Below are 9,049 nucleotides of genomic sequence, written 5' to 3'. Positions count from 1 at the left end.
CTTCTCAAGGGAGAACTCCACTGCTCATCTTTGCTCGTCTCTGCTTGTCGATCACGTCTAGAAGTCCTTCCTTCTCATTCCCTTTCCTTGATTGATGCTTCCTTACTTCTTGCGGCCTCACTCTTGCACTCAGCTTGAATCAAGTCGTTGCCCGTAGATCTCTACTCTTCCTCGTTGTCTGGTCGAACTATAGACTTAGATCTATGAAGACTCAGTCTGGTTGAACTATTGAAGCCACAAACATAGATAGTAAAGAAGGAGAAGATAATGATAATCTTTGTAAGAGCCTCGGAGGGAATTGAAGGGTGGAATTAGTTCAAATAAATTAACTAATCCAACTAATCTTGGCAACCATTCAAACTTTAAAATCTCATTTTTTTTATCTCCTCCAATTTTCATTCTCTATTTGGGTATTTGGGTTTTGGCTACTGTTAGTCGAAGAGTTGATCCAAACTAAGATATCAAATTTTCATGTTCAATTTTCATCTCTGAGAAACTCAATGATAAGCTCCAGCAGAGGTGTTTCTGTGGGTTACTGCTGGCTTGATTAGTGCCATTGACAGACAAGATGATGATGAAGAAAGAATAAATTAAAAAAATAAAGAATTTCTCTCTCTATCTCTCTCTTCCTTGTGTGTGTTTCATGGTCAGTTATGTTATGGAAGTGAGTTGGGTAGCACTGGAGTTGCCTTCACTGGTTACTTTCCTTTTCTAAAGACAGACTAAAAGGGGTGATCCTTTTTTTTATTTTTCTTTTTTTTCCTCCATCGCCGCTTGAAGATGGGACCTTGGCTTTGTGATTTGGGAAAAGGATAGCGTAAGCAACCACTTCAGATATAACTAAAGAAGCCTGAAGGTTAAGGGTGATGAAGTGTTCTCAAGTGTGAGTTCGGTCACCTTTTAGATTGGATTTGTTAGATTTATGGATCTGTCAATCTCAGTGTTTATTTTGGATTTGTTAGATTTATGGCTACTTTCTCTTTCTAAAGAAAATTAAACTAATTCTCATGATCTTTAGAATTTTTAACTATTGGTTGGTAAGTTTGATATAACTTGAGAAAGAAGTGTTATATTCCAGATGATGTTAATCGGTTGGAAATGCATAGGGAATGCAGTTGTAATAGATTCCAATTGATACACATTTCTCTTTATCTCCCAGATTTAGCAATGGATAGACTGAGGCAAATTTCAAAAACTGTCAGTAATTGTTGATTGGAACGTGAATTTGGTGGTGATGTACTTCAATGTGGAATATGAAATTTGAAGTGCTCAAACTTTGCATTTGTCCTTATTGTCTCATGCTATCAGGACCCATAAGTAGTTAAAACAGAGAGTGTACTTAACAATTATCTCCAAGACTTTTTTCACTGTTCTTTCCTCTTTTCTTTTTTTTTTTTTTTTTTTTTTTTTTTTTTTTTTTTAATTCTGTTCTTTGATACATAGATATGGATGTCCTTTGATCCTTATTGTGTTTGAGGTTTCAGAGTTTGCTTACCTAAATACAAAAAACTGTACAAGCCCTAAAGCAAACACCAAAAAGAAAAGATTAAACTCTTTCACAGTGTCCATTCTTGAGGATAGAGAAGTAATAAGCTAGAAAGCACTAAAACTTTGTCATACAACAAGGAGAAGGCATTGATTTTACTATCGGATCATATGGTTGCATACAGATATTACACTGGATTTGTACCTACATTCTACTCCTTTTTGCTATATTAATTACTTTGAAATGCATGAATAAGAAGTATCTTGTACGATTGAAGAATGTATAATAACCTAGTATGCTAACTTTTTACGTTAACTTATAATGTTTAGTTATTATGTCTGGAAGTAGTATCCCTGCCATTAAGTGGTCAGAAGTTGAGACCACTGTTTTCATTGATGCAATGAAAGAAGCTGTCAAAAATGGTCACAAATCCGATAATTCATTTAACAAAACTGGATGGGCGGTTATTACAACCCAATTTCAGAAGGCTTTAAATCGTACAATTGGGAGAGAACAATTATGCAACAAGATGAACAAGTTGAAAGTAGAGTACCAACAATTCAAGAAACTATTTCATACAACTGGATTTGGGTGGAACTCAATTACATAATCAGTCACAGTTGATGTTGAGTTCGTATGAGATAGGGCAATACAGGTATAATAGATCTCACTAGCTACTTGAATTATTTCAAAATTAGATTATTATGAGTAGTACATCTGACATATATGATGACTGCTTATATAGGTAAATCCAAGTTGGTTGAGATACAAGAAGTATAGATTAAACAACTGGCCAGATTTGAGCATGATATTTGGGGATGCCTATGCTAGAGTAAACTTAGGGGTTGACAGCGCTCAAGATTTGGATGACATCGAATATGATAATGCCATTGATATTGAGCAAGTCTTTGAATCTCTTACTACCCCAGTGCATTTAGGCATGGATGACCCCTTCCAGCAGGATGCTCTAACTCAGACCATCACAAAGCGAAATCTTGATAGGACACCCACAAGACGAAGAAAAAAGAGCGCCAATAAGGGCGACAACCACGTCAAGGGCTTGTATGGGAAGTATTTATCCATCAAAATTGAGAAAGTATCATGTACTTCCATTACATCTCCTGTTTGTGGTGGGAAAGGTCCATTTCATCCTCGAGATTTTAGTGTGAGTGGATGTGAGGCGGTATTATCCTCCATACCGGATATGTTAAAGGAAACATACTTAAAGGCCACCAGTCGTATGTGTGCTGATCCAAGTTGGAAGGAGTTGTTTATCTGTGCAGAGCCTGTTAAGAGGGACTTGGCTTTCAGATGCCTTGGATTAGTTTAGGGGCAATGGACCCTTTGTTTGATTCTATTGTTGAGACTAATTATGATGGCTGTGTTTTAATGCTACTTTTGATGATTTTAGATTTAGGACAATACTTTGGATGATGGCTACTTGTGTTTTATTTATTTATTTATTCATTTTATTAATGTATGTAATGTTGAACATGAGTTTTGGTTAAAACAATGTGTCAGATTGCTATGTTTTACAGTTATTTGTTTGAAATTAATAAGTAGTTGTCAATTTATTGCAGTTATGTTAAATGCATTATGTGAAACTTTTAGTGATGAACAAGATATGATCATTCACATGAGAATGAAATTAATGAGTGAGGTTGTATATAATCGGGAACCATGTAGGGATAGTGTATTTTCAGGGGCTATCATGATGCATGAGATATTGAATGGGTATGCCAATAGATGCTATGAAGAGTTTAGGATGAAGTGTCATGTCTTCCTCAACCTATGTGATTGTGTTAGACATAGGGGTGATTGAAAGACATGACCAATATCCGAGTGGATGAACAGCTTGGAATGTTCCTATGGATTGTTGGGAAGGATCCAAGTAATGGGAACACCCAAAATCATTTCAACCACTCAGGGGAAACAATTAGTCAGACATTCAATGTTGTCTTGATTAAAATGCAATGCCTGGCTAAGGAAAAAATTAAACCACCGTCCACATCGAACGAGTATATGAAAGGGTATCTGGAAGGGACACTTAAAGGATTAGAGGACCAAATAAATAAGATAAAAGACATCCTCCATCCATTCAAGTCTTTAAACTTGGATAAAAAATAAAAATTTGGGGAATTATGTAATGCATAATTAACTTGGACAAGACATTGTTAATTCTGTATTTTATTTTTCCTTTTGAAACCATTGTTTTCATTTGGTATGTAATACTTTATTGTCCCAAAGGATTATTAATTTCTAATAGTATTTTAATGTTATTTCTATAATTATTGACTTAAAAAAAATGTTTCTGAAGCAAGCATTACCAAACGGCAGAACTGTCATTTTTCTGTTCTGAAATTGTTCCAGAAATAGATTCACCAAACAACCTTAAATCGTTTAAAAACGACGTTTTGGCATAGAAACTAAAATTTCCATTTTTGACACGAAACAGAGTTTCAGGAATAGAAACGATACTAAACTGGCTCTAAACCTTATGCATATTCTTTTGGATCACCATGTTCTTCCTTTCTTTTTGATTGCTTGACTCCGGATCTAGCATCCATCTTACCGCAAGTCTTGGCAACCTTGCTATTAGCCAACTGTATTCTGGTCTTGAACAAATTATTATAGTGAATGGACAAGGTTTGTCAATTACACATACTGGTTTATCTTAGTTTAATCTCTCTTCCAATACCTTTGATGCTTCCAACATTCTTTATGTTCCTTCGGTGCATAGTAATATTTTATCAGTGCACTATTTTGCCTTGGAAAATAACATCTACTTTGACTTTCATGCTCATTATTTTCTCATAAAGGATCAACAGGGGAGGAACTTATACAGAGGCCTGAGTGAAAATGGGCTATATCCTTTGCCGATGTCCCTATCATCTTCCATACCCTTGGTTGCACTAACAAGCACTCAGCTCCAGTCACTGACTGGCATCACCAGTTAGGACATCCATCATCCAGAGTAGCGGCTACAGTTCTTTGTCAATCTAGTTTTTCTATTTCAAATAAATCGAATAAATCAAAAGTTCTTTGTGATGCATGTCAGCGCTCAAAGAGCCATCGGCTCCCATTTCAGCTTTTTTTTTTTTTTCTATTAGCACTTTTTCATTAGAGCTCATACATTGTGACTTGTGGGTGCTGCTCGTGAAGTTTCTCATGACAAGTTTCTCAAGTCTGATGTTCTCTCTATTTTCATGACCTTTAAAACTCATGTTGAAAACTATTTTGGTTGGAAAATCAAGTCTTTATAATCTGATGGGGGTGGTGAATTTCAAAAGTTAGACCCTTTGCTTCGTATACATGGTGTTTCCCATCGGCTATCATGTCTTCATACTTAAGAGCAAAATGGCGTCGTTGAGAGAAAACACTGACATGTTGTAGAAACTAGCCTTGCATTATTGTTTCATGCCTATTTACGAGCTAGGTTTTGGACATATGCATTTCTTACTACAATGTATCTCAATAATAGAATGCCAACATCAGCCCTTGGCTCTGGCCATATTCTCATCAAACTTGAACGCACTCTTGTCCTTGCATTTTTCTCGGCTATTCTCTCACACATAAGGTTATAAGTGTTTAGACTCAACTAACAATAAGTTGTATATCTTTCGTCTTGTAACCTTTGATGAACACACATTTCCATTTTCTACTGTCTCCTTACCACCTCATTCCTCTCATTTGTTTGATGTGTCTCCCTAGTTTCATACTGCTCCACCATTAATCCTACCATGTTCACCCAATCCTTCCACTTCTGCATCTGGGCCTTCTCTATCAGCACCTGAGTCTTCTCCTATTGGGCCAAAAAATTCTATATCTGAACCTTTCCGAATGGGCCGATAAACTCACATCCTACATCGCCTACAGGCCTACCCATTTCATCTCTTGGCCCATCAACCTTAGGTCTTGGCCCATCTTTACCTCTGAATCCCTCTTCATTAGAACATGGGTTTGAAATAACCTAGAGGGGGGGTGAATAGGTTATACTAGTGGAATTTAACTCTTTTCGATGTATAGATCACAAGTGTGATTGTAATTTAAAAGTGATGCTGAATAAGAACAACCACAACACAAGATATATAGTGGTTCGACTCAATTCGAGTCTAGTCCACTCCCTACAAGAATCCTCTGATGATGCAACTGAATCCCTTGCTTCCATTCATCCAATGGTGACTCGTTCTAAGATAGGTAGTCTCCATCCACCAGTACACCTCAACCTAATGGCTACTAAGCATCCAATTGCTGATGATGAAGAACCGACTTGCTACTCTCAGGCAATACATTCGGGCCCTAGCATTTGGCTATGCAGGAAGAATTTAATGCCTTGTTATATAATGACACTTGGTCTTTGGTGCCCTTCTCTTCTTCAATGAATGTGGTTGGTTGTAAATGGGTCTTCCGTCTTAAGTGAAAATCTGATGGTACAATAAAGTGTCACAAGGCACGCCTTGTTGCCAAAGGATATCATCAGTGGTCTGGTCAGTATTTTCAAGAGACATTTTGTAATACCCTACTTCTTAAACCCGGTCTGATTATACGATTGACCCGGTTTAACCATGCAGGACCCGAACCGGAGAGAGTTAAGGCGGGTTCCTTGTGGACCATGATGACAAGGGTGACCTTAAACACCAGCTGGCCAGACAAGTCCGAGCCACTGCCAGAGGAGTTGGGTGTACCCAAGCCGTGTACATGCACATATCTTAAGGCCATGTACGGATAAAGCAAGTATGTAGCCATATCTTTGGGCGCATGCGTATATTACATCTTATGCCAAGAGTGAGTTTCGTGCCGAGGGCCGAACTCTGTCAAAATCCCACTTGTTGGCCAAGTTTTGGCCCTCAGGTGGGCGGTCACAGGTGGGCGCATCCACCCACCTAAGTGACCCACCCATGTGATTACTTAGTTATTTTAGGAAGTATAAATAGCATTTATGTTTTCCTTTTTATTTTCTTATTTATGACACTCGGACGTTGGTGAGAAGAGTAAAGAGGAGAGAGAAAAGAAGGGAAAGAAGAGGAGAAGAGAAGGAAGAGGAAGAAGAGATGGATTTCAGCGGCGCCGAGGCTTGATCTTCCCATTTCGACGTCAGAAGAGTGATCTCCAACACTAGATCTACGTTTAGAGGTGAGCAAAGGCTTGGTTCCTTAAACTTTCACCATACCCAAGTAAAACTCTTAATTTGGGTAGGGTTTCTTGAGGTCTTGTAAATCCCCCTTAAGATGGTGAATCTAAGGTTTAATAGATGATCTATATGTTAATTTTGAATGATTTGAAGAAGTGTTTACAAGGTTGGAGAAGCATTGTTGATTTAAAGTGATTTTGGGGTTTTGAAGGAGTTCTTGAGCAAAGAAGGTAAGATGGTTTTCCATTCCTTAAATCTAACCTAGATCTAGGTTAAAACCACCTTATGAGACCTTGAATGTGTGGAGAATGAGTTTGGAAGAGCCCCATTTGATTCCCCAAAGGTTGGGAAAAGTTTGAAAAAAAATGACACTTTCCCACCAAAACCGGTGGGCCATTTGGCCCGCCTAAGGGCACCCGCCTGAGAGGGCAGACCCTCGGGCCAAACCGATGGACCGAACCGGTGGGCCGACCGGCGGGCCAACCTATCCGCCGGTCTTAGCAGGACCCTCGGGCCCAATCGATAGGCCAGACCGGTGGGCCAACTGGGAGGCCGACCTGCCCGCCGATCATGACCAGTGGGTCTGACTGGTGGCTCAGACAGGTGGGCTGTCCAACCCACCCGAGAGGCTCCCAACGTGATTTTTATGTCCAATTGGACCCAAAACGGACGTGTGACCTTTGTTTAGGATTCTAAACATGATTTTGTCATTCGATCTTATTAATTTTGATCCCAAAGTGGCAAAATGCTAACCCCGCTCACTCATGATAGGTTCACCAAATCTTACGCTTCTCGCACCGGATCTCACCCGTACCGAGCGTGAGTCCTTGTACACTACAGGTAAGTAGAGAGAGGACGTTTGGCCTTGTTTCAAGGCTTGTTTGGCATTCATTTAATTGTATCTAGACTAGCCATGTCATCATAAAAATGCTATGTAGATTAGTCATCCTCACATTGTTATGCCATGGGTGCTGTGTTTATTTTCTAAATGCCAAGTGATGATATGCTTATGTGATGAATGTTGACATCATTGTGCATGATGTATTAATAGACTAGATGCCGTAGTCATCTTGGAAACGAGTGCATTGGTGGCCCGTGGTATGGGACGCGATGGTACTATGCAATCGTACTATTGTCATATAGGAGCATGCGGTTTAGGGTTATCATCTTCCTGTGCTACGACCCTTCCCAACAGGGGTTAAGGCGTTGGGTTACCATTTGGGAGGAAGCAGTGGTCACGGTTGTCGGGTCACTGTGGCGGTTAGACATATACCCGGTTGGTCATTAGGACAGTCGGTAATCCCGGTGGTATATTTAAGAGTGCCAATCATACTGCTTTTAAATTGCTGGAGTCAGCACCTTTAATTTCTGTCATTTACTTTATATTGAGAGCCGGTGGTCGACATGTTTTACTTTTTTGAGTACTCATGGTGGGCTTTCTCTGACAGCTCTATGGGCGTATCGTGGGATGGAGTTCGTGGCTCGTACCTAGAGTATACGCGCACTGTGGTTGTAGTAGCATTAAACCAAAGATTTAGTAATGTTGCTTAGGTGGATGTGATTAAAAATGTATTGCATAGCATATAGTGCATATGGTTGTGATTTGTTGTGTGGACTGCTGTGTGGTCCTTCTATCCACTTACTGAGCTAGTTAGCTCATCCCACGTGTGCACCTCTTTTAGATGATTTTGCAGGTCATCAACCGGATGAGCACGGGGCAGGCCCCACAGTTGAGTTCCCTGAGGAGGATTGGTGGGTCCCCGAGGAGTTAGAGCATGGCACGGATTGCTCGTGCAAGGGTTGTGCTACGGGACCGCAGTTATGATACCGAGCTGAGCTCTACCCTTTGATACCGAGCTGAGCTCTACCCTTTGATACTGAGCTGAGCTCTACTTCTAATACCGAGCTGAGCTGACTCTCTGATTTTTGATGATTCCTTTTGTGTACTTGATATGTAAATTGTATTCTTTTTGTGTATATATCATGCCTGCGGGCCCACATGTACTTAACTATGTAATTACAATTTGGGTATCAAGTATAATGGGAATATTTACAGGTAAACTAAGTCTTCCGCTGAACTGTTGAACACTTTCTTAGTTATATGTGTGCTGTGGTGGAATATTGTATCAGATGATCCGGGCAGGTTTGGATTAACCGGTGTTAACCCGGTCACTGGCCCAATTTTGTGTGAACGGGGTGTGACAACAGTGGTATCAGAGGCGTGATGCTCTACTCCACTTACAGCATACCGTTTAGACCCCGTAGAATCTATAATAGGAAATGGGATTAGGTTAATGTAAAAACTTTAAAGAGTTAAAAGCCAAAGAAAGAAAGGAAAAAAATGGTTGCATTTAGATATTGCATTCATGGCATGTATGAGAGAAAATAAAAGGTTAATTAATTGGTGTCATAACCCATCGAGTACAAGTTTG

The sequence above is a fragment of the Macadamia integrifolia genome, chromosome 10 (assembly GCF_013358625.1).
Source record: "Macadamia integrifolia cultivar HAES 741 chromosome 10, SCU_Mint_v3, whole genome shotgun sequence".
Lineage (NCBI taxonomy): Eukaryota > Viridiplantae > Streptophyta > Magnoliopsida > Proteales > Proteaceae > Macadamia > Macadamia integrifolia.
Note: the sequence above shows the minus strand (reverse complement) of the source record.